Genomic DNA, 26,064 nt, shown 5'->3' with positions numbered 1-26,064 from the left:
TAGAAAAATTAAATTCCACGAGCTCCTCTAGCTTATGCCCAGGGGTTCTTTTGGCATCCATCTTTCTGCCTGGTATAAGTAATCACTTCAATTGTCTTAATACCATAATGCCATGTATATACACACATATTTTTTAACCTTTCTTAAACTTTTTCAGATACCGATCACATTTTCGAAGCATTCATTTCTCTGCATTTCCACAAACTTTAAACTTTGGATCTACAGTCTGTGGTCTGTATAGCTTTTACCAGCTCTTTCCTCTAACATTTTGCCATGAAGCATTCGTGCAGCTTTTCCCGCAGGTGTTTAAGCCGTGTTTGGACCCTGCTCCCTTCTAAGCCTCAAGACTCCTGCATCCTGGCACAGCGACCATAGGAAGCAAGTTGTCTAAGCTCTCTGCTTCTAGAGCACAGCAAAAGGATTTCCCAAAACTCACAATATCCTTTCCTGACCCACATCACCCATGAAAAACTCATGTAGAAGGATGAAACTGACCACTTTTCTTATACCTTTTACCAACATTACAATAAAAGCCTCTAAAGCTAGTACCTGCATAACCTTCTCTTTCAGTTACTGAATTGATTGATACGACAATGAACAGTCTCACATAAATGTCATCTCTAGGCAGACTTGTCCAGACCTACCTAAGAGTCAATCCACTGGAGGAGGTCAACTCTCCTTTGGAGAAATGTCCCTATTTCCCATGATTTTAGCTTTCCTTTAGCATATCTCTGCAACATAAGCTATAATACCAATGGCACCTTATTCAATTCTGATCTCTCTTATGAATCTCTTAGCTGCTTCCTTAGCTGCATTACCAGTTAGAGGTAAACCTAAATTTCATCATCCCTGGGTATTGTGAAACTTCGCTCTTTTCTCTCTGTTATGCTGTCATATTGCTGGGAATGCGACAACACTGCTTTGGAATGCATGTCCTGGGGCTGATGGACAAATGCCCTCTGTTAAGAGTGTCCTGGAGTCATGGACACGTTTTCTCTTGTAGGATCCATTGCCACTGTGAACTGCAAAGGACTGCCTGGGAATTTGTCTTTTACAAGCTACCCAGGAGTTCCCGTTGTGGCACAGAGGAAACCAATCCAACTAGGAAACATGAGGTTTCTGGTTCGATCCCTGGCCTTGCTCAGTGGGTTAAGGATCCGGTGTGGCCGTGAGCTGTGGTGGAGGTCGCAGACGTGGCTCGGAGCCTGTGTTGCTGTGGCTGTGGTGCAGGCCAGCAGCTGCAGCTCTGATTCGACCCCTAGCCTGGCAACCTCTATATGCCATGGGTGTGGCCCTAAAAGACAAAAAAAAAAAAGAGAAAAAAAATCTACCTAACTGATCATAGCATGTTAGCAGGGTTGGGAAAATCTTTCAATATAGTTGATTGCAGACGAGAATGTGTTTGCACTCATTTTACGGCTACCCACACTGACTTACGGTGCTCATATCGGTGTGTTTTACCAGGTCACCCAAGTCCTCCATTACTTACTGAGGGCCCATGAAGCCCACAGTATGAACTACACAAACTGGGGGTAGAAAAAAGAGGTGTGAGTCATGTACTGTCCCCAGGCAGCATAGAGAAGGCTCCAGTATTTGAATACGAAGCAACTTCTGCCTAATCTTCTAAATAACATGGTAGCCTATAAGCATTCTTTGATTTAGTATTTGCCAATTCAATCATCTGCAAATGATTGCCTGATATTCTCTATAAACAACAGTGGGCAGACAAGTGACAACGTGCAATTTCATTGAAGAACGATTCTCATAACTTTGTATCAACATCTGAATCTCAATAGACCTCTGCTGTTCTCTGCCGATGGTGCATATGTTTTCCGGTGGGAAATTTTGGTGTCACTGTAGTGACGTGAACAATTTGGGAACGAAGAAATCTCTAGACATGTCCTTTGAAGAGCTCACTATGCTCCTCATCTCTCTTTTCTCAAACATCCCTTCTCTTGTCAGTTTTTTCAAACATAATTTCCTCCCAATGAATCAATATGCAGGAAGGGACTAACTGCAATCATTTTACTTGGTGAGCAACAAACATTATGACAATATGCCAAGCTGTGTGTGAGGGCTGGGACTCAAGGATTATTCAGACATTGTTCCTGCCCTGCAGGGACTCACAGTCCTATGAGATGGGGTGAATGGAGGCTGATATTAATCAATTTTTTCCTTTCTTTTCAGGGCCACACTTGAGGCATATAGAAGTTCCCAGGCCAGGGGTTGAATTGGAGCCTCAGCCACTGGCCTACACCACAGCCATAGCAACACCGGATCTGAGCCGCGTCTTCGATCTACACCACAGCTCACAGCAATGCCAGATCCTTAACCCACTGAGCAAGGCCAGGGATTGAACCCATGTCCTCATAGATACTAGCTGGGTTCGTTACAGCTGAGCCACAACAGGAACTCCAATATTAATCAATCTTATATGGCTCCCCTTTAATGCCTGATACCATAATTCTATGTGGAATTTCAAAGATCTTTCATGGCTGGATTTTGTAAGAAAAAGTTCATTTTTTTGAGACTAGGGAGAAGTCTTCTCATTCTACTTGTTTGAAATCAAATATCTTTTTTTTTTTTTTTTTGTCTTTTGTCTTTTTTTTGTTGTTGTTGTTGTTGCTATTTCTTGGGCCGCTCCCGCGGCATATGGAGGTTCCCAGGCTAGGGGTTGAATCGGAGCTGTAGCCACCGGCCTACGCCAGACCCACAGCAACGAGGGATCCGAGCTGCGTCTGCAACCTACACCACAGCTCACGGCAACGCCGGATCGGTAACCCACTGAGCAAGGGCAGGGACCGAACCCGCAACCTCATGGTTCCTAGTCGGATTCGTTAACCACTGCGTCACGACGGGAACTCCTGAAATCAAATATCTTTCTTAGATTTCTCGGTTTCCCTGCAGAGAACAATGTTTAGGGGTTTTCCTCCCAGCCCTTTTAAAACATGACATGTGCTGGGCTTCAGTTCATCTGTCTATCCCTTGCTTGGCTTCCTTTTCATCCAGTTTCATTTTTCTCTTCTTCCTCACGGTCATCCTCTTCCCACAAGTCTTCAAACATTATTAACCTTCTCCTATCTTTCTATGTTAACATTTTAGCACACCTTTTTTGGTGACTACAATCCTGGAGAGACGTTGCTGAAGTGTACAGGGCAGTGGGCATGACAGGGGTAAAAGTAGGGCTGCCAAGGTGGCAAGGACCTACTGTATGGCACAGGTGCCCTACCCAATACTGCGTAACAACCTAGATGGGGGAAATCTGAAAAAGAATGGATAGATGTATAACTAATTGCTATGCACCTGAAACTAACATAACTTTCTAAGTTAACTATACTCCAATAAAATTCATTAAAAAAAAAAAAAAGTAAAGAGTTCCTGTTGTGGCTCAGAGTAATGAACCCAGCCAGCACTCATGAGGACGTGGGTTCCATCCCTGGGCTTGCTCAGTGGGTGGAGGATCTGGTATTGCTGTGAGCTGTGGTATAGGCCTGCAGCTCTGATTCAACCCCTAGCCTGGGAACTTCCATATGCTGCAAATGCGGCCCTGGAAAAAAAAAAAAAAAAAAAAAAAAAAAAGACCGCCAGCACAGTATACCTTCCTAAACAAAGAGTAAAAACTCATAAAATGATGCATAATAGATCCATATTTATACAGAGTTGAAAAGCTCCTGAAAGACTCTGAAAGTTCAGAAGATCCTAGTTGGTAGTCTTATCACCAAATCTATCTGATGTGCTATAAAAACAAGCGCTGTGCCCTTGGGACTGTGAGAGAAGAGTTGAAGCAGATTCGAGTGCAGGAAAGCCCTCAGAGACCGTCATCATGATAACTGCGGAGGTGACTCTATAACGAGTCCAGAGTTTTTCCATGGCTGTGTATCACCCATGTGAATTTGTTCTGTATGACCTCTGCCGATTCACTGGCCCTTGGAAATAGCGTTAGGGGTGGGGGTGGGTGTTCCAGCCCATCCTCCACAAGGGACGAAAGGCTTTCTCCCCTAACTCTGCTGCAGACTCCACAGCCTGTGCTGGCAGGATAATGGCTCCCAGCGTCGGCCACTCTCCCATCCGCGGTACTGGGAACATGCTACTTCCGTGGCAAAGGAGCTTTGCAGAGGCGATGAGTTGAAAGTGTTGAGATGCGAAGATGAGCCTGGATTTTCCATGGGGACCCAATTCGATCACAACCACCCTAATAAGGAGGTGAGAGTGTCAGGAGTCATAGGAAGAGATGTGACACCAGAAGCAGGTGTCACAGATCGAGAGGGAGCGAGCCTGGAACACACCACTGAAGGGGTGCAGGATCCACCATCCTAAGACAGCAAGTCTGGCCTCGTGATTCCTCCAAAGTAAGGTACCCGGGCAACAAGTAGGGCACCTTGACCTCCTGCGTCCCCTGGAAGTGGGGACACATCCCCCACGTGACAGATGCCTGCCCTTCTCACCAGAGACAGAGATTCAGGCCAAGGCTCTATGCAAACAAACCACATTAGCTCTTCACTAACTTGGCACCCCAAGCTCTGCCTCACTGTTTGTTAAGCCTCCCCAAACTCACTGTCCCTCTAAGAGCGGCTTACTTTGATCGTTCTTTGAATTTCATATTTTTATGGGACTCCCACACATACAAAATTAAATTTGTTTCTGCTGTTAATCTGTTTTATGGCAATTTACTTAATAGACCAGCCAGAGAACCTAGAGGGGAAGAAGAGAAAAAATCCCCACCCTGTACTGTGAGGATGGCTTTGAGGATGGGGGACGGGATCACAGGCCAAGGACGGCAGGAAGTCTCCAGAAGCTGGAAAGGCACAGAAGGAAAACGGCCTTGCTGCCTCCAAAACCTTAGTTTTAAGGAACTACTGAGAAACTCCTTCTCAACGCCTACACTTTGAGGAGTCCTATCATAGGAATCCTGTTTAACTTTGTATAAATTGAAATTTCCCCAAAGTTTCTTTTTTTTTTTTTTTTTAGGGCCTCACCCACGACATATGGAGGTTCCCAGGCTAGGGGTTGAAGGGAGCTGCAGCTGCTGGCCTACACCACAGCCAGAGCAACGCAGGATCCGAGTCGAGTCTGCAACCTACACCACAGCTCAGGGCAATGCTGGATCCCTAACCCACTGAGCGAGGCCAGAGATTGAACCCGCATCCTGATGGATGCTAGTCAGATTCATCTCCTCTGAGCCACAATGGGAACTCCCAGGAATATTTTTTTAAACATTCTTCAGAATAACTGTTTGTGGATCCTAGTTTGGGAAACAATGGTTTAAGGATTTGTGTTTACAGATGACGGGAAGGGATGCAGAAGTTCTCGGATACATTTATCTAGACTGAAGGTCCATCCACTGACTCCTTTCAGGGACCTATCAAGTGAGAGAGGAACTGGGATGAGGGATGTGGGGATGAGACAGAAAGACATCAGGACAGCATCACTGACTTCAAGGGAAGCACCATTCAGTAGAGGGTATGAGATATTTACCCAAAGTTATAAACCAGGTAGAAAATGCTTGATTCTGTGTCTGTACAGGTAGAGGAAGGGATGGCGGTGGCAGTGAGCTGCTATGAATGTCTGGAGGGGGTGATGTCAGAAAATAAATTATGGACAACCTGGCATTTGAGTTTAAAGTCCTTTATAGGTAGCCAGGCTGGTGATGGGAAAAGAGACACAGGAGGACTCCAGGTGAGCAATCTTACCTGCTACCCAACTCAAGAACAAACTGTCCCCAGATGAAAAAGGTAGGAAAGACTAACCTTGCTAAAGCACATCCTTGTCGTTTCCCCGGTAAATCTTCTAGTAGGAAGATTAGCTCTCCTCACTGTTCCTTGGCCTCTAAACTTCAGTTTGGGATTCGAATCACCTATTTCAAAAAGTTTCCACATCAAAGCTACTTCCACGTCAATGCTCTGTGCAGGGAAGACTCTGCTTGAATAGTAAATGCAGAGGAGGCCTGTCCGTGCTGGTGCTGGCTTCCCGTCCCAGCTGGGTTTTAGGCTCCTGGGAGCAGAAAGTGTCCCTCCGTTAGTCCTCTGTCTCTGCCCTAGAGGAATGGACACAATCCATGCACTCCTGTTGCAAAGGCACTGAGATCATGGAAGCAAAATCTTGGCTCCAACTCAAACCCATTTAGGAAAAGAAAATTCTAGTTTTTAAAATTTATTTCAACAAGGAAGAGGAAGATTAAAGTAGATGACATTTTAGGGGTGAGGAATTTGACGGAATTGGGGGTGGAGCTTTAGCCCCTAAAAGAAACCGGACTTGTCACTTCCCAGAACGATGCCTAACTGTCCCGGGGCTTGAACCAAAGCTACTGTAAATCAAGCAGGTACTTCCTGAAAGTTGGTTCAAGAAAGAAAGGGCAAGATTTAGAGGATTCCAAGGGCCCCTCCCCAGAAACACAGTCCCGAAGGCGTGACCCCGGGAGCTTGTGTGTCCCCCTGTCTGTCTGGCAAACACCATCTCATCTTTCTGGCCCCCTTGGCCCTTGTTTACTCTGCCCTCTGTGCTTCCGGCCACTCTGGGCAAAACCCTCTCCAATATCATGACCCACATTTGAGCCAGCTATCCGATTACGTATCTGAGTGCAATTCAATAAAGTTCTGCAAGGGCCGTGCTGGATTCAAAGGCTCAAAGGCAGAAAGGACTCTGGCTTTTAGAAGCTGCTTCCTTCTATGAGAGACAAATACTCTGCTGTGCGCAGTCCTGTCACAACCCTGGAACAAGGCAGCGAGAGAACAGGAAGGAGGGAGGGACCAGGAGCTCCTGGGAGGCAGGCTCTTATTTCCCATCCTCAGCCTGAGCACAAGGTCTGGTGCATATACGCCTCCACACACAGTAACAAGGGGAAGGAGATGGGGAAGGAGACGGGGAAAGCAACAAACATGTCCCTGCCCATCGTGTCACGGCTGTACTGTCAAACCCATCAGTTACTCTTGAGTGGCATTTTCAGGCTCCTGGAAGAGAAATTTTGGAACAGACTGCTGATAATTCAATTCTTCTAGCACATAAAACAGTACATGATAATCACCATTTGATGGAGACAAGTCACAACTGGCCCTGTATTTACCTGTCATCCCACAGAGCACGTTAATAACACTCCCAGGGGCAGGGGGGAGCCATGGAAGAGACTTACGGCGGCAGCTGCTTTGCTGAGCTGCCAGCACTACAGCAATTTATTTCCTGGGCATTATTAGACCAGCAGGCTCATTCGCCCCCACAAAAGGATTTAGCTAGAATTCTGGTCTCCGAGAAGCTGGCCTGCCATTCGGTCCCCCAATCCTCCGCCAGCTTCATCTGTGCAGCTCATCTTGAGTTACGTCTGGCAGATGGAGAGAGGAGTCTCATTTCAAGCCTCTGCTGCCTGCATCCCAGGCTGCCCAGGGCAGCATCGGTCCCACCCAGGAGAGGAGGGAGGAGAGGATGATCAGGAGAGAGCATGGAGAGCATTTCTCAAGTTTTCATCCTCAACGGCTGGTGTCATTTAACTCCTGCAGGAGACTCTGCTTTGTTGCCATATCATCTCCAGTCTCCCGATGCCAAAATATCAATTACAGGTTCATCTGGATGATGGCATAAATGGGTGTCTGGACCACTAAACAAGACAGAAACTGGGGGTGGGGAGAGGAGGCAGGGGGGCGGAGCTAGGGAGACACAAGAAATGAGGGCAAGTCCAATTCCTCCCATCCTTGCAAACTACGTCACTTAATTCTAAACTGTCTCCTGAAGAGAAGCCCGCTAGCAGATGCAGGTTTTCATAGGTCCTAACAAGAGAATGTTAATATTTCCACAGCACCCCAGTGCACCAAGGATAATGATAAAAGCAGACTGAAAGAATAAATGACTTGTAATTTAAAATGAATGCCTTATGGAAAGTCACATGTTGTATGACCCGTTTATATGAAATAGCTAGAACAGGTACACCCACAGGGACAGAAAGCAGGTTGGTGTTTTCTGCGGGTCGGTGGAGGGGGGAATGTGGATTATTATGTGTGTGTGTGTGTGTGTGTGTGTGTGTGTGTGTGTGTGTGTCTTATTTGGGTTATGAATGTGCCTGGGGACGAGTCAGAGGTATTGGCACCTGGTCAGTATATTGTGAGTATACTAAGTGCCACTGCACTGTTCACTTTAAAATGGTTAATGTTATGTTGTGTGCACTTCACCTGAGTAAAAAAATTATTATTATTATTATTATTTTTTTTTGCCTTTTTGTTGTTGTTGTTATTGTTGTTGTTGTTGTTGTTGCTATTTCTTGGGCCGCTCCCGCGGCATATGGAGGTTCCCAGGCTAGGGGTTGAATCGGAGCTGTAGCCACTGGCCTACGCCAGAGCCACAGCAACGCGGGATCCGAGCTGCGTCTGCAACCTACACCACAGCTCCCGGCAACGCCGGATCGTTAACCCACTGAGCAAGGGCAGGGACCGAACCCTCAACCTCATGGTTCCTAGTCGGATTCGTTAACCACTGCGCCACGACAGGAACTCCAAAAAATTATTAAGAATGAGATGTTTTCTACTTAAAGGGCTGTTTCTCACTGCTCAGCAATCCACCACCGCTTGGAAATAAGAAGGGTTATATTTCCATTCTGCAGTGATAGGAGGAATTAAATAGGTCCGTAGGTTATAGTATTTGTCACCTTTTGGTCTTTCCTGTAAAAAGCCGACTATTTCCCCAGAGCGTCGGCAGCAGGGAGGTCACTCTAACCAATGACCCCCGACTGGCCTGCTGCTTCACAATCCGCAGCCGCAGCAATAGTGGCGTCTGTTTACCTTCAGTTGGTGGTGCGGCTAGAAAACCACCCTCAGAGGAGGTACGCCTGTGTTCACTGCGCCCCCGCAGGCCGTAGACCCAGCTGTGCTCTGGGCATGGCCTTCTGTGCTGGTAATGCCAAAGACACGGGTCACTTTAACTCCGTGCCTTGCTCTTCCCTAGCGCTTTCGGGGTCAAAGGGAATCAGTTTCAACAGCGAGTAGAAGCATCTTTGGAAGAGAGAACACTGGTTCTCTTTCTTGTTGATATTAAGAGGAACATGCACTTCCACACACAGATCCTAAGCAGTCAGCTGTTCAGCAGAAAGAAAAGCCTTAGAACGTAGGGGAATACAAATATTGAGAAAGAAACTATAAGACTAACAACAACCCAAACTGGCTAACACCATCTTTAGGAGAAGCCGGTACCTGACTGCCCAGGGTCACCCACCGCCTCCCCTCAAACCCACATCCCATGAGGTCAGAGCCTCACACAAACCCAAGCAACTTTCTAAACCATTCAGTTGGTCTCGTACTCTGTCTCCTGATATATCTTGAATCTTTCCAGTTTTCATATTAGGATTTTTTTTCCAGCCATGGCTTGGTCTCATCTGGACTTGATGCTCAGCTTTGAGCATCTGACATCCTTCTCAGACTCCTCTGCTGGTGACCCCTGGACTCAGCCTGGCCTGGGGACGCCATTCCTCGCCAGGACTCCCAGGAAAGCACTCAGTTCTGTTTTGTGTTCATTCCTTTTCTCAGTGTACCTCTCAAGACTGAGCCTAAAATAAGGTCACAAAAATGGCTAGACAAGCTTCATCTCAAGAAGACATTTTTTTTTTAAGGGCCACAGCTGCAGCATATGGAAGTTCCCAGACTAGGGGTCAAATTGGACCTGCAGCTGAGGCGACAGCCACAGACACAGCAATGCAGGATCCTTAATCCACTGAGCAAGGCCAGGGATCAAACCTACATCCTTAAGGATGCTACATTGGGTTCTTAACCCTCTGAGCCACAACGGGAAATTCAAGAAGTAATGTTTAAATAGAAGGAGAACACGAAACACAGTAAATGCTCTCAAAATCCCCTAATTCTATTGCAATATGCCAACTGACTCCGAGAGTCGTACTTTTTCCCTATGTTGTATGAGAAAAAATCCTGTGGTCCTGTCACAAAAATGATCTGCACACCACAGAAACAGCGGTGTTGTTTTTCTGGAAAAATTCCTAAAAGAGAGCAAAAGCATCTGTTTCCTAGGGTTGTCCTGCTCTGGAAGGAAATGCAAACTGGGGACTGGGCTACGGAAGTGCCTCTATTTCCCTTCAGTGGGAATGCAGGGCAGAGCTCCAGCTTGGAGCTGTCCAGCTGCAGGCGTGCGGGTGGGTCTGTAGGGCTGCACACGTGTAGTCCCGTCCTGAGCAGGGCAACCCTGGTCCCCGCCATCCTTACATCATGGCCGTGGCCTGATCAAATCCACTTGAGAAAGCACACTGACTGGGCCAGCTCATCCTATGGACTCTGACCTTGGGCAAGTGATTTAAGCTTTTAAAGCCTATTTCTGCACTTGCAAGATGGAAACAGTGATATACCAGTGATTTACTATTTAAGGTGCTGGGCCTGTTGAATGTCCCTCCAGAATATTCCAAATTCCTACCTCCAGTACCTTTGTGACCCCACCTGGAAACAGGGTGAATATAGGTGTCACAGTTCAGACGAGGTCACACTGAGTAGGTAATTCAGGACAAGTCCTCTGTCCCTATACGAGAAAGAATGGCTAACGGTGTCAGGAGATGCAGACACAGGGGACAGTGTCACGTGGCAGGGAGGCAGCACATGAAGGGACGCAGCTGCAGGAGAGGGTTGCCAGCGAGGGATGGCCACCACCACAAGCTCCAAAAGGCCAGGGAGGACTCCCCAAGGGGCAGGGCCCCGCGCAGATTCTGGGCTTGGCCTGAAGAGCTGAGAGACAAATCACTCCCACGTGTTTAGGCACCAGCTTGTGGCTTTTTGTTGGAAACTAACACAGTAGTGGAGGTGTAATGTACTCGTGTGTGTGTGTGTGTGTGTGTGTGTGTGTGTGTGTGTGTTGTAACTATAGAGGAAAGACACCCAGTATAAACCAGATAGAGCAGAAGACAACAAGGTGGCTTTTCTTCTGTATCTAAACCTGGGAAATGGCGTTATATCCCTGGGAGCCCCTGCTGCTGCCTGCCTTCCTGCCCGGCCAGTCCTATTGCAGCTCACCCACCACCCGGCTATGCCTGTGACGTCCCACATGCTCCCTCCATAAGGGTTTCGGTCAGAAGCTCCATCTGCCAGGAACACCCTGGGCTATAACCCCTGTCTCTCCTCAAGAAGCGGACACTGCCACCCCAGGTCACACGACGATCTGTACTCCCCGCTGCAGCGGTACCCCCGTGAGCAGTCCCCCCGAGTAGTCCCAGCAGTCCCACCCCGACAGCAGCCTCTCCCCCCCACCCCCAGCAGTCTCCCCTCCCCCTCCCACAGGCGGTCCCAATTACCCTTACTTGGCTCTACTTTTTTCTTTTTTCCATATTCTTACTGGCTTCTAATATCCTAGTGATTGACTTAATTCTCCATTGTGTGCATTATTTACTGTAAGAGGTATTCAACCAAGATTTTCAAAAATCTATTATTTATTTTTTTAATTTTTTGTCTTTTTGCCTTTTCTAGGGCTGCTCCCATGGCATATGGAGGTTCTCAGGCTAGGGGTCTAACCAGAGCTGTAGCCACTGGCCTGCACCAGAGCCACAGAAACGCAGTATCAGAGTCACGTCTGTATCCTACACCACAGCTCAAGGCAATGCCGGATCCTTAACCCACTAAGCAAGGGTAGGGATCGAACCCGCAACCTCATGGTTCCTAGTCGGATTCATTAACCACTGCGCCATGACGGGAACTCCTATTATTTATTTTAAATTAACCACTTTTTTTTTTGTCTTTTTAGGGCTGCAGTTGTGGCTTATAGAAGTTCCCAGGCCAGGAGCTGAATCGGAGCTGCAGCTGCCACCCTACACCACAGCCACAGCAACACCAGATCTGAGCCATGTCTTCAACCTACACCACAGCTCATGGCAATGCCAGATCCTTAACCCACTGAGCGAGGCCAGGGATTGAACCTGCACCCTCATGGATCCTAGTCGGGTTTGTTACCCCTGAGCCACAATGGGAACTCCCCAAATTAATCACTTTATAATTATGGAAGCTGAACATGAGCATCATAAAACAGAGGAAATGAAAAACTTCAAATTCCCTCCACTCAATAATATCTCCAGAATGGTTTTTATCTTCTTTGAAGTGACTTGCTAAGGAATTCTAATTCTGTCTCTTGACGGAAAATGTCACGGTAGGAATAACACCCACCTTCCAAGGCTCGGTGTATGGATTACATGAAACCACACCTAACACAATGCTCACTGTAACAACTAGCACAGGGAGCTGTTATTTTTCTCTTCTTTGACTTTAACTTCCACTCTTTCCCCCAACTTTCTCAAAGTAGGTAACAGATACCTGCAGCCAAGAGGACAGGTATGATGCTGTTCTTACAGGGGGGCAGGTGGGCACGCCCTCCACTCCTGGCACTAAGGAAGCACCATAAGTCAAAAGGCCACGAACCACCTCCAGAGACTTTTACAACAGCAGCAAGAATAATAATTAATAATAAACAATAACTTACATTTTTATATCACATTCTGCCATTTGCTAATAAGTGCTTTCATATGAAATTTTCTTCTCTAGAAGAAAGAACTGGGGCGATGAGAATTTAAATGACTTGTCCAAGTTTACACAGCTGGTAAGGAAAAGAGCTGAAAATCAAATCTAGAACCAGAAAATCATCAATGACAAGGATCTGGGAACTTGACATTTAGTGAAATGCACACTGTTCATTTCTAGAGTCCCCCTCATAATGGATGAAAAATTCCTCAGTATTTTCTTTGTAAGCCACGTCCTTCCCCTCCTCTTAACAAAAGACTTACCCTCTCAACAGCCACACATCATTCCTTTTGGATGCTCTCCTCCAAAATTTTCCTCTTGTGAAAAGGAGAATTCACTCTCAGTGGTAAGTGGGCCAGGAAATAAAGCACATTGTGGAGAGAGCCTGGGAGTCACCACCACTCTTGTGACTGTCAAGGAAAAAAAAAACAGAGCTTTAAATCTTCAGTTCTCTCTGGGACACCTTTAGAATGAATTTCTTTTTCTTTGGCAGAAATCATTACACAAGAGGTGACTTTTTCCTTTTTGTTTTTTTGGCTGAGTTTTCCAATTAGGTTTAGTAATATTAAATTTGTGTTCCTTAGCCTATTTTTTTTTTTTCCTTTTTACAGCCGCACCTACAGCATATGGAGGTTCCCAGGCTAGGGGTCTAACTGGAGCAATGCCAGATCCTTAACCCGCTGAGCAAGGCCAGGGATCGAACCCGCAACATAATGATTCCTAGATGGATTCATCTCCATTGTGCCATGACGGGAACTCCTCCTTAGCCTAAATTTATTCTAGGGCCTTCAAATATTTACTATAAACTGTTCCCACTTTTGAAGAGACTGAAAGAATCAGATTCATGAATACTGAGGCTCCCATCCTTCTTATATACAGAATTCTCACACTTATTTTTAATGGCTTAGTTAAAATTCAGGGAGCTAGAAGACACCGGTTGAACCCAGCAGAGAAGTGAAGGCAGAAATCTCATTAGGTCGTTTCCTCCCCCAGAGTGACAGTGACGAAAGGACCTTTTTGTTCAAATACCAGTCACACTGCTAACGGGCTCTGAGGGCAGGGCACACAGGAGCCCTTCTAAGCATGGAATGAAAACCACGACAGAGTGACTGCAGACTTGTAACTAGAAAGGAGGTGGGCAATGTCCAGGACACCCCCAGGTTCAAACACACCGTCTGCAGTGCCCAGGAAAAGGAGTCAGCATTCTGGGGCCATGATGCAGGAAGCAGTGACTTTGCGTCTCAGGATGACAGGAGCTGGGCTTAGAGGATTCCAGCCATGGGCAGACAGGACAAGCTGGATCAGACCAACTGCCCGGGCACAACTAGAAAACGGGTACAATCCTGATGAAAACCTGCTCGAAGGCACTGCAGTCCATCGAGATCACGTGGACAGGAGGAGCAAGATCTCAGGGACATAAGAATGGGGCTCATCACCATCCTACTTTTCCTCCCAAGAAATCTCATCTTTAAGAGACTCGGGCAGCTGCTTTGAGGCCCAGGGAGTGAGCAGAGGTCTTGCAGACTCGAGGGGCCAAGGAGACCCCAAGGAGAAGGGAAGGAAGAGAAGCTGCCTCCCATCTCCCTCTCTACTGAGCACGTGCTCACTGACAGATGCTGTGAACCAACTGGAAAACAGCGGCTAAGGGGTAGGGGGGCTAACCAGTGTCTGATGGTTTCATGATGCTGGAGGAGTGAAAATGAGGACATATCTTAGATTGAAGGCCAAGAAACACCTGAACTGAGCCTCAGATCAGCTCAGCCCCTCGCTGGATTAAAGACATCTGCCTCCCTCTGTATCCAAAGTAAGCCTCTGATGATATCATCACCTGCACTGTTGACATATACACACAATGTCCTGTGTTCAATCGACAGTTATGGGGCGCAGGAGAGAGGTTTGAGAGAAAAAGAGGCAATGAAATAAGCAATGAGATCCTGTTGTATAGCACTGGGAACTATATCTGGTCACTTAGGATGGAGCATGACAATGTGAGAAAAATGAATCTATACATGTATGTGTAACTGGGTCACCATGCTGTACAGTAGAAAACTGACAGAACACTGTAAACCAGCTACAATGGAAAAAATAAAAATCATACATATAAAAAAATAAAGCGGATAATTGAATGTAAAGAAAAAGAAAAAGAGACGACGAAAACCATCACAGAGTCAAGGGATATGGTCTTTAAAATGTCTATGATTAATGTGCTCAAAATTATAAGGATTATAAAATAGTTTAATATACATCTCTCAGTAACTCACAAAACACTCTCAGTGAAAAAAAAAAGAACACAAGATTTGAACAACGCAATTAACAAACTCAACCTCAGTAACCTAATTAGAATACTCAACAGCTGTGATTACATAGTGTTTCAAGGTACACACATTAACATTTATAGAAATTAACCACTTGTGGATCATAAAAGCATCAAGAAATTTCAACAAATGGAAACCAGAGAATACTTTTTTTAACATTGTTTTATTGAAGTATAGTTGATTTACAATGTTGTGCCAATTTCTCATAAAGGCCTTTTTTGAACCTATTATTTCAAAGTAATATAGATTTACAGGAAATTGCAATAAAAGTATCATTTTCAAAAGTGAAGTAAAATTTACATACAGTAATAGACTGCTTTTAAGGGTACACCTGGATACATTTTGATAAAGGATCCAGCTGTGTAACCGCCAAAAAAATGAAAATAAAGAGCATTCCCATCACTGCAGACAGTTCCCTCACGTGCCTGTTAGTCAACCCCACACCCCAAAGGCAAGTTAGTACTGATCTCACTGCTATTATCACCACTGCTTAGCTTTGCCTGAGCTTCATAAAAAATGGGTTCATATACTAGGTACTCTTTAGGGTCTGGCTTTATTTACTCAGCATAATGTCTCTGAGATTCATCTGATAGGGATGGAGTAGGCACAGGTGGTTGTATGAGTCCCAGTAAGGGACCATAGATAAAGGTGGAAACTTAGGGGGCTTTGGGAGATCCCCGAAGTTAATAAATTGCTCAAAAAAGCCATCACAACAAGGCAGGCTTGCTTGACTAGTGGAGGTGCGACAATTGCCTCAGGCCATTGGGTGGGGGATGGGGTGAATCCTGCGTTCAGATTCAGACCTAGGACAGGAGTTTGAGGACTGCCCTTCTACTGATTTGAATACATGCCTTACTGGATACCAAGGAGGAGCTACCACGACTTCCAGAAAGGAAGAGGCAGACTTTTCCAACCCCAACTCCCTTTGGATGATAAACCTATAGCCCACCAGATCCGGATCCTCAGGGCAAAGTTTCCGTGCCTGCCTGCTTGCATCCCTCACAAGCAATCCTACCTTAATAAATCTATTTCTTGCCTATCACTTTGTCTCTGGCTGAATTCCTTCTGTGCAGAGGCAGGAAGAACCTGAACCTCAGTGAGTCCAGACACCAGCTGAGTGACTCTAGTTGAAAACTGTGGGTTCCAGTCCCAATCTGGGTTTTGGCTGGGTGCAGGCTGTTAGTGCTGTCACTTTCACATCTACACTGTCAAATGTATCAATCTCTTTTTTGGCGGCGGAGGGGGGGGGGGCAATAAAGAGTCCATTGTATGAAAGTACCACAACTTTTTAATACCTTTTCTTATAGATGGCTATGTGGTTGTTTACATTTTAGGGCTATTATGACTAAAGCTGCTATAACTATTCTTACACAAATCTTTTGGTGAGCATGCATTTTCATTTCTCTTAGGTAAACACCTAGCTAGGAGTGGAACTGCTGAATTATAGGCTTGATGAATGTTTAACCTCAAAGGAAACTGCCAGACAAACAGGTGCATCAATTTATAGTCCCACCAGAAACTCAGAGAATTTCAGTGTACACAGTCTCACCAGCTTGCAGTGCTGGCAGATTTTAGTCCGTGGGAGTTTTGACATGCATTTCCCTGGTGGCTAGTGATAGCTTTTTGCATATCTTCTTTGCGCAGTGTCTGTTCTTTTGTATATTTTTTTTTTCAAAAAAAATTTTTTTAAATGACTGCTCTATGGGAGTCCATTGTATAGTTTGAGGCCAGCCTTTTGTCAGATGTGTGTATTACTTATATTTTCCCCCAGCCTGTGGTTAGCTTTTTCAACTTGTCTTTTTTTTTTTTTTTTTTTTTGGCTTTCTGTCTTTTCTAGGGCTGCACCCACAGCATATGGAGGTTCCCAGGCTAGGGGTCAAATTGGAGCTGTAGCCGCCAGCCTATGCCACAGCCACAGCAACGCCAGATCCAAGCCACGTCTGCAACCTATACTACAGCTCACAGCAATGCCGGATCATTAATCCACTGAGCGAGGCCAGGGATTGAACCCTCAACTTCATGGTTCCTAGTCGGATTCGTTAACCACTGAGCCACGATGGGAACTCCACAACTTCTAACAGTCTTTCGATGAGCAGAAGTACTTAATGCTGACAAATCACAATTTATCATTTTTTTCTTTATATTTAGTGCTTTTGGCATCCTTTAAGAAATCTTTGCCTGCTTCAAAGCCTAAACGATATTTACCATTTTTTTTTTCAAGAAGTTCTGTATTTTCAGCTTTATATTTATGTCTCTGATCTATCTCAAATTAATTTTTGTTGGAGTTCCCATCGTGGCGCAGTGGTTAACGAATCTGACTAGGAACCATGAGGTTGCGGGTTCGATTGCTGGCCTTGCTCAGTGGGTTAAGGATCCAGCGTTGCCGTGAGCTGAGGTGTAGGTTGCAGACGTGGCTCGGATCCCGCGTTGCTGTGGCTCTGGCGTAGGCCAGGGGCAAAGCTCCAATTAGACCCCTAGCCTGGGAACCTCCGTATGCTGCAGGAGCAGCCCTAGAAAAGGCAAAAAGACAAAAAAAAAAAAAAATAATAATTTTTGTTTTGGTGTAAAGAAGAGGTACGAGACCTAATTTTCCCCCTACTTGTTTCCGCAACGTTTGTTGAAAAGATTTTCCTCCTTAAACTCTCATACACCTTTGCCAAAGCCGGACATATATCACAGCATGTTTTCACTTAAGCTACAAGTCAACATAAACGTGTGAAGGAGAGATTTCTCAGATATTTCAAAGTTAATCAGTACACATCTAAATAGCTTGGGTTCAAGAAGAAATCACAAGGGTAATTAGAAACAATTTTGACTTAAGTAATAATGAAATAATGACCAAAAAATAGAGAAGGTGCTGTTTTCTGGTTGCTCAGCAGGTTAAGGGTCCAAGATTGTCACTGCTGTGGCTCTGCTTACAACTGTGGCTTGGGTTTGATCCCTGGTCTGGGAACTCTGCATGCCATGGGCGTGGCCAAAAAAACAAGTAGTGAAAGGTAGCTCAGTAGTTTTTGTTTTGTTTTGTTTTGTTTTTTTGGGGGGCCACATCCCACACCATATGGAAGTTTTCAGGCCAGGGGTCGAATCAGAGCTACAGCTGCTGGCCTACACCACAGCCACAGCAATGCCAGATCTGAGCCACTTCTGCGACCTACACCACAGCTCACGGCAACGCCAGATCCTTAACCTATTGAGCGAGGCTAGGGACGAACCCACGTCCTCATGGATAGTGGTCGGGCTCATTACTGCTGAGCCATGAAGGGAATAGCTCAGCTATATTTTAAAAGAAGGTTAGAAATCAATAATTTATAATCCATATTGAACAATTAGAAAGAAAAAGAGAAATCTGAAGAAAAAGGAGACAAATCACAATTAAGAGCAAAAATAAATGAACGAGATAGAAAATAACCATAAGTAGAGAAAGATCAACAAAGGTAAAAAACTGGTTCTTTGAAAAAGACTAAGAACACTGACAAACACTTTAGCAGGCCCTTGAAAAGCAGAGCCAGAGCTTCCTGCTCAGCCGTGACCTAAGCATCTTTTCTCCACAAGGCAGATTTCAGACAAGGGAGCATCTGCAGCCCCCGCCCTCCCACCCCCACCCCCGACGTTCCCAAAGAGAGAGGGTCAATTTTGCTTGTAAGAGTTGTGCTTCTAGTCTTTACAGAGAAACAGAGAATAACGGCAATAAACACAAGGAGCAAAGTTTCCACAACCTCGAATGTGAGCTTTGTGTCAGCATCACTGTGAGGCTGAAGCAATGCTACCCTAATGTTTGAGGAGACAGCAGCCCCCAGATGTGAAACTGCCAATACGACTGTTTGAGGTACTCATTTACACCCTCTATCATTAGGAGTGAACTTCATTCTAAGTGCAATCTGTGCCTTAAAAAAGCAACAAACAACACTATAAAGCCAGGGTGAGTAGCAAGACATTTTACAATTAAGTTTCCAGAATGTGGATAGAAATCTCTCTTTTTCACTGACCTTAAGTCACTGTGACACTCAAACCAACAGTTAGTAAGAATTATGTTCAAGCAGAAGACAACAAGCCTCACATCATCTGTGAAATATCTGTTCTCCCTGCTTCTGTAAAAAAAAAAAAAAAAGGATTTTTTTACACCCAAATCAACCACTGGTATTAATAATTTGTTGATAAATAAATAATACACATACGAAAAAGTGGCAATCAATCAAATTCATTCTCTTGTCAATAGTGCAAGAAAATGCTGGTATAGACAGTTGATCTAAAAATTAGTCAACATGCAAAATTTAACACACCATTGGGGGAAAAGTACAGATGTTTCTGCCTCAGTGATGAAATCCATAAAGAACTACTTTTTTAGTGAGCCACTAAAGAAAGAGGTGCAGCAGAAGGAATATACATTCTAATAATGAATGACTTCTCTCATAGAAACAACTGTTTTATGGAGAGCCTGTGCACACCGGTGAGTGAAAGAAAGGACAAACACTGCAGGTGAAGAGCCTGCACTCCCAGCAGCACAGAGACAAACAGTTACTCCAGAAAAGAGGCAGAATCTGGAAGAGCACCAGCACTCCAGAAGGTCACTGGCATGGTTCGTTTTGCAGAATCACTTAGAAAATCTCGTCCTAACATGGGATCGAGCATGAAAATCTTACACTACACAGTGGCTCCCTGGGTGTTTCACACCAATGCACCAAGAAGACTTGGCAAATGATGTTGACTCACATTTGTTCTTTTACAAGTAACACATGTCTAAAATGTCCTGACTGCTTCGGTGATGGCAACTGCCAGCTACTGGCTTCAGAAGAGATGTTTTTGGTGAAAAAAAAAAAGAACATGTTTAATCTATCCTTTTTTTTTTTTTTCAAAAAATTTTCTAAAACATAGTAATCCAGCTGATAAGCTGGTTGTCATTTACTCTTCTGATAAAATTGATGCTTTAATAATGAGTGATAAACAACTACTTTTCAAGGAAACTGGCTGTGGAAAGAATCCCTTGAAAATGGGTGTTTGGAATGTTTCCCATCAAGTGATTTTTTTGTTGCTGAAAATGAAAGCCATCATCTTTAGGAGTCATTTTGAATTCTGTCTCACATTTCCTACAACTAATTATCCCAAACCGAAATCTCTCTTCTGACAACTAGTCAATAGACCTTTAAAATGCATCGAGGTCTCGAGCACACCTCACCATCCCTGCAGCTCCCAGGCAGGTCCCAGCCACGTCATCCCACTCCTAGACAACAGCAGCGGCCCCCTGGCTGTGCTCCTGTTCACTCTTCTCCTACTTCTTCATGCACCTGTGCCTCCAGCAGCCAGGGTCACCCTGCTGATACTCATCTGCTCAGAACCACGCCATAGTTTCTCCTGCGTCTCAGAGTAAGAGCCTGATTCCCTACAAGTCCCTCCGTGATGGGGCCGTTATACCATCACCTCACTGACATCGTTTCCTGTTGCCCTATTCTCTACTCACTTCACTCCAGCCTCAAAGGTGCTATACCTCAAAGAAGCCAGATACATGCTGCCCCAGGGTCTTTGCACTGGCTTCTCCCTTTGCCTGCAATATCTGCCCAGATATCTTCCCGCACCTCCTTCAGCTTTTCACTGGAGTATCACTTCTCTTGGAGGCTCCCTGGCCCTATCTAAACCAGCAGCTTCTTACCACACTTCCCACCCCCCCACACTGCTTTTTCTCTTAAATGTTTATCACCATCTAATATATTTTGACTACACTTGTTTATCTGTTTTGTCTATTTCCCTCTCCCACAATGAGGACAGGAATTTCATTTGTCATATGTGCACTGTCCAAGCTCCCAAATCTAGAACGATGCCTAGCAATAACACATGAATATGTGAATGCTTGAATATTTGATGCTGAAAGAACGAGAGTTTATTTTAAAAAAACCTTCATACCTGCACACTTTAAAAACTTGGAAACGTAATTTTCTAAATCTTCCAAATGAATTTTAATGAGTTTTGAGTGCTATTAGAAATATTAAAAAATGCAATACTTTAATCATAATTTGTAAGAACTGAATGACATGGGAAAATAACAATTATTAGCTCAACTGAAAAAAAATCTTGGCACAGCTGGTGGATGTGACTGAAAAGCAAATATTTCGATTTACTAAGTTGCTCATCCTGAAGGAGGCCCTTGCTTTATGCAGCTGCTTCTCATTATTTGCAGTAGGTGTTTCCTACAAACTTACCATGGAGATGAAAGCAGTGAATGCTGAACCAGTGTTCCTAGGGGAAATAGAGGGTTAGGTTCCTGAAAGCCTCTGGTCACATGTGTATCAAGTGATCAACACATGTACATAATCTCATTTTATATGGAGTTCTAAGACATCTTATTTAATATACATTATTGATTCATTAACATTAAACTCATGGCCACCAGCCTGTAACTCATACTTGAATGAAGCTTATGGAACACCACACAGTTCTCCACAAAGGACATCACAGCCTCCTGCACTTCAGGAACACCAAATGGCAGATCAGCGTTATGCTGGGGGGAACATTTTAAGTAGCAAAGTCACCCACCACCACCAAAAAATCCACGAATATGCAAAAATGCAGCACTAGGTAGACTACAGAAAGGAACCTGTTCACAGTACAAGAGCGGGGACAAAGGCTGAGGTGCCTTATTTGACCTCAGCTGGAGATGCATATGTTGGGCAATCTGTGTACATCTGCAAATGACCACTGAAGTGTCTCAAGTAGGAGTTCAGTTATAAACAAATTTGTAGGCAAACTGGCAAATACAGAATTCGAGAATAATGAGGACTAACTGTATGTATGGTTCCAAGTCTGAAATGTGGTTTTCCTCTAAAATTGCTTCCCATTCAGACCAAAGAGCCCTGGTGATGCTCTAAGTAAATTTCACGACTCCCAATCAAGGTATGTGTCAATCAACACAGCTTCAGGTGAGACAGGCTTGGACTGGGCCCTGAGGCCCTGTGCTGCAGGGCCAGCACCTGGACCAGCTTCTCCCAGGGCGACAGGATATAAAGACATTATAGGTGACTAAGAATAACTGCATGAATGGGCCACTGGGCCAAAGTGTGAACAATACAATACAAAAAGGCCAAAATCACTTGCTACTTCTGAGGTGCTGAGAGCAAAGCCAGGGAGGGGACTGCACGTGGTCCCTGCACATGGCGCCCTGGGGCAGGGACCAGATCACCTAAGCCACCCCTTTAGCCTGACCCACTGATCCGTCCCGACCCTCACCCAAGTAAGGAACCAGCTCGCCTCCCCTGGGGGAGCGAACAGGGGCATCTGTTTCCTGTTCCTCCAGCCTGCCCCTGCTGCACCCCAGCCCCAGTACAGCCTGGCCTGAATTCCTCACCTGGCCTCTTATCAATTTCTACTGATTAAAGAGTCCAAGGATGCTGGATAGTCACATGTGGAAGCCCACATACTGTGCAGGGAGCAACTGACAACTTGTCCTTTGTCCCACATTGAACACTTGGGTTTGAATCCTCGCCTCATCCCTACTCACTTCCTTTCTCATAATCTCAGCGGGATCTTTGCAGAACCCTTGAAATTTTAACTGTTTTTCTGCAATTCAGGAAAGGCCACATCCGAGTGTTTTCAAGACACCAGAACAGAATCAGCAATAATGAGGCCAGATCCGTTAGGTACCACACCCTAGGGACTGGCTGACTGTGATCCTACAGTGAACCCAGAATCTGTCTCCAGCTGAACTCCTTTGAGTAAACAAAGAAGTGAGCATTTTCCACGTCTGACACCCCTGCTGGCTGGGAGTGCACCCCGCTGCAAGTGCTAAGTGCTAAGAACCCGTTCCTGCTTTCCAAGCGCTCAGGCCAGCAGCCAGTCAGAAGGGCGTTCTCAGCCCCACATCTCCAGCATTGATTCACCTGCGCCCATCACAATACTGGTGACCTGCCACTTGAGCACAGACTGTAACAGAGAAACCGCAGCAGAGTTTCTCGGAAGGTTCCTGCCTGGGACTGGTAACTGTGCTGCTGCTTCTGGCCAGGTCGAATTAGGTTTCTGTCTGGGTTGCTTCAGCTCTGCAGGCAGACACGACACGGCTACTCTGAGCAGTGCAAGCTCAGCCTGTTCTCAACAGCCATTGGCAACGAAAGCTGCGGCACCAGTCTGGGTGGCTCTCAGTGGACAGCAGGACCTGAGCAGTGATACCATCCTCCTTTGTTTTTTTTTTGTTTTTTTTTTGTCTTTTGGTCTGTTGTTGTTGCTGTTGTTGTTGCTATTTCTTGGGCCGCTCCCGCGGCATATGGAGGTTCCCAGGCTAGGGGTCGAATCGGAGCTGTAGCCACCGGCCTACGCCAGAGCCACAGCAACTCGGGATCCGAGCCGCGTCTGCAACCTACACCACAGCTCACGGCAATGGCGGATCGTTAACCCACTGAGCAAGGGCAGGGACCTAACCCGCAACCTCATGGTTCCTAGTCGGATTTGTTAACCACTGCGCCACGACGGGAACTCCTACTATCCTCCTTTGTAACCTCTAAGGCTCCTGACCTGACAGCAGGATGTGTAGGAATGATCTGGACTCAGTGATCTGGACTCGGCCCAGGAGAGCCGTATTCTAGTCTTGGCTGGATGGGAAATTACATTGTGAAGTTAAAAAAAGATGGATCTAAATCATCTCCTTTGCTTTCTCTTCCACTTCTGTGCACCTGCAAGAGCACAGAAATTCTGCTCTTTCATCTCACATTTTCCCTGGCCTCCTCCCCAGCAGAACCTCTGGAAACCTGTGGTGCAAAACACACACCTCAAGCTGTGTGGCTGCAGCTGTAAGAGGACAAGGTAAAGCCCTGAGCACAGACACATCTTCACAGATGCCTTGTCTGCAGAAGTCAGGCTCAAGGGTTGAAATCTTATAATTTTCCCAGATCTTATAATTTTCTACTATTCTTCCCAACAGAAAACACTTTAGCTAAGTTTTAATACAAGTTGTGGTAACCTGTAAGGCTGTTGCTACCATTAATTTTCATTAATTAATAGTCTTCCTGTCACTTCAGAGGCACATGGTCTTTTAAACCCTCTATATACTTATTTTCCCTCCGCTGATAAATGTGCAAAGCAAAGCAAAGATTACAGTTTTTCTTAAGATTAATACCTGTCATTTTACTTTTTCATTCTCAGTCATTCTCCATGCCTGGTTAGTTGTTTTTGTTTTATCTTTTCTTTCTTGATGGCTCTGATCTGCTCCCTCTGTTGGCATCCTAATCCAGGCTCCCCTCTGCTCACACCTAATTTGATCCATGTAGTCTGCCTCTGCTATGCCCTAAATATTATTGCCAGGTTAATTCAGGAAATTCTTTTGCATTAAGTTATTCTCTTTCTACAAAACATGCACTGACTCCACATTATTTACTATAGAATAAACTTCTGAGTCTGGTGTTCAAGAAAGACCCCTTTGCCCCCAAACGTGATCTCACTTAACCTGGCCAAGCTGTTTCTATTACCTAACATCTCCCCCCATCACAAGTCATCTCCTCTGGGCAAATCAATGTCCTTGCATCCCACACATATGCAGGATGAGTCTCAACTCTAAGCTGTCATATTTTCAATGAGCAGCAGAGAGACACTTGGTTTTCCCTAGACCTTCTGCTGAATGCTTCCACCCCCACCACTTCCAACAGAGGCACAGCACACACCCCACAAAGAGCCTGCAATCCTGAAGGCCGAGCAATCTGCCAGGAAGCATTTATTACTCTGCTCAAACCAGAAAGCATGTGCTAGGCAGGCAAACAGGTGATAAAGAGTCCTCTGTGTTTGTAAAGCTGCACTGGGACGCTGTTCTATTACAGAAGGTGGAGGAGGAAGGGCTTCGAAAAGGAAGGTATTCTGTTCCTGCTCAGTGAAACTGCAAACAGAACGGGAGCATCACAGACTGAACTGATTCAGTTCTTTGCAGTAAAGTAGTTCACTGGATAAATACCTCTGCTGGTTGTCTGAATTACAGGTGAGTAAACGAATCTGTTTCTTTATTTGCAGCTTCTCAAAGGCAACTGTTCAAAAGCACATTTTAGGAATAAACTGCATCCCCCTGATAATGGTCCAGAGAATATGGCTACTAATTTCCTATATTCTTAAAGGAACAACCAGGATTGAGGCAGGAGAGGATAGGCTGAGTATGGGATCATGAATCTCCTTACCAGGTATGAAAGGCAGGGCTTTGGAGAGATGGCCAACAACCCTCTCCTTTGGAGAGCACATACTACTGGCTAAGCTGCTGCTAAGCAGTCAGGGTTCTAGATCAGATGATAACAATTATTTATACTCAAACACAGTTTTTTGTTTTGTTTGTTTGTTTGTTTGCTATACCAGCCAGGGTGTGGAAGCTCCCGAGCCAGGGATCAGCAACTGGAGCCACAGCACTGACAATGCCAAGTGCTTAACTAACACATAACCCAGGAACTCCTTTAGCCACAATTCCAAGACAACAATCCTCAAACATGTAACCTTCTTGGAGGCTCTCCTGAATTTCCAAGTCTCCTATTTTCATTTTCCATCTTTTCTTCACTTTGTTTTACCTGGTAAAGGACTTCTGGTCTCCTTTGATGGTTTGAGGACAGAGTACAGAATCTTCCCTGATTTAGCGACAGAGAACTTTCCCCCTACCTGCCTGTTCTCTGGCCATGGGAAGAGACCGCGCCTCCATGCTCCAGCCCCAATGAATCCTACCTTTATTGGGTGAATGCCTTTAGTGGGTGTCCCAAAAACACAGGTAGTCTTTAACCTCCCAAGTCTGATTTTCTACATTGGTTTGTAAAGTCAATCTCTGTTTTATACATTGGCTTGTGAAGCCAGTCGTGGAAATGCTGACGGCCTTTTTCTATAGAAACCACGTGATAAATGGTCATTAGGTTCTCAGGCCAGCTCTCATGACCAATTATCTGCATCGCTGCAGTAGGATGAGAGGTACCTGAAGCCTTTTTGTGTACCCAAGTCCCCTTAATCTCAGGAAGGTGGATAAGGAGAGTTCCAGTCTCTTCTGTGACTTTCCACAGAATTTCTTGTATTATAACATATATGTGTCCATTCTCAACTCTTTTTCCCTTTTTCTTAGCACAAAACTTAGATATAATGTACACTGTCCTACACACTTCTATTTTCCCTTCAAAAGACACTTGGGAGGTTGTTGCATATCAGAACAGTGTAGACTGGCATATTCTTTTGAATAGTTCTATGGCTATGACATGGCTTATTTTTAAAAAATAATTTAGGAGTTCCCATCGTGGCGCAGCAGAAACGAATCTGACTAGGAACCATGAGGTTGCGGGTTCAATCCCTTG

General features: G+C 45.2%; 1 protein-coding gene across 20 annotated transcripts in view; it reads right to left on the bottom strand.

Annotated features, from left to right (window-relative positions):
- The window catches only part of CRACD (capping protein inhibiting regulator of actin dynamics), a 265,286-nt gene that overhangs the window by 124,694 nt on the left and 114,528 nt on the right, over positions 1-26,064 (bottom strand). For 15 of the 20 annotated variants that reach the window (XM_084972327.1, XM_021101353.2, XM_084972320.1 and 12 more), the window contains one exon: positions 12,737-12,883. The gene's annotated coding sequence lies outside the window, so the exon portion shown is untranslated. Of the gene's footprint in view, positions 1-12,736; positions 12,884-18,774; positions 18,877-26,064 lie in introns of all 20 variants that reach the window. The other 5 variants (XM_084972315.1, XM_084972324.1, XM_084972318.1 and 2 more) reach the window with 1 other exon arrangement.

The sequence above is a fragment of the Sus scrofa genome, chromosome 8 (genome assembly GCF_054392235.1).
Source record: "Sus scrofa isolate SSC_HxYL_T2T_F1_AM1 chromosome 8, Sscrofa_HxYL_maternal_Yorkshire_Landrace_v2.0, whole genome shotgun sequence".
Classification (NCBI taxonomy): domain Eukaryota; kingdom Metazoa; phylum Chordata; class Mammalia; order Artiodactyla; family Suidae; genus Sus; species Sus scrofa.
The sequence above is the reverse complement of the archived record's forward strand: the minus strand, read 5'-3'. Positions and strand labels throughout refer to the sequence as shown.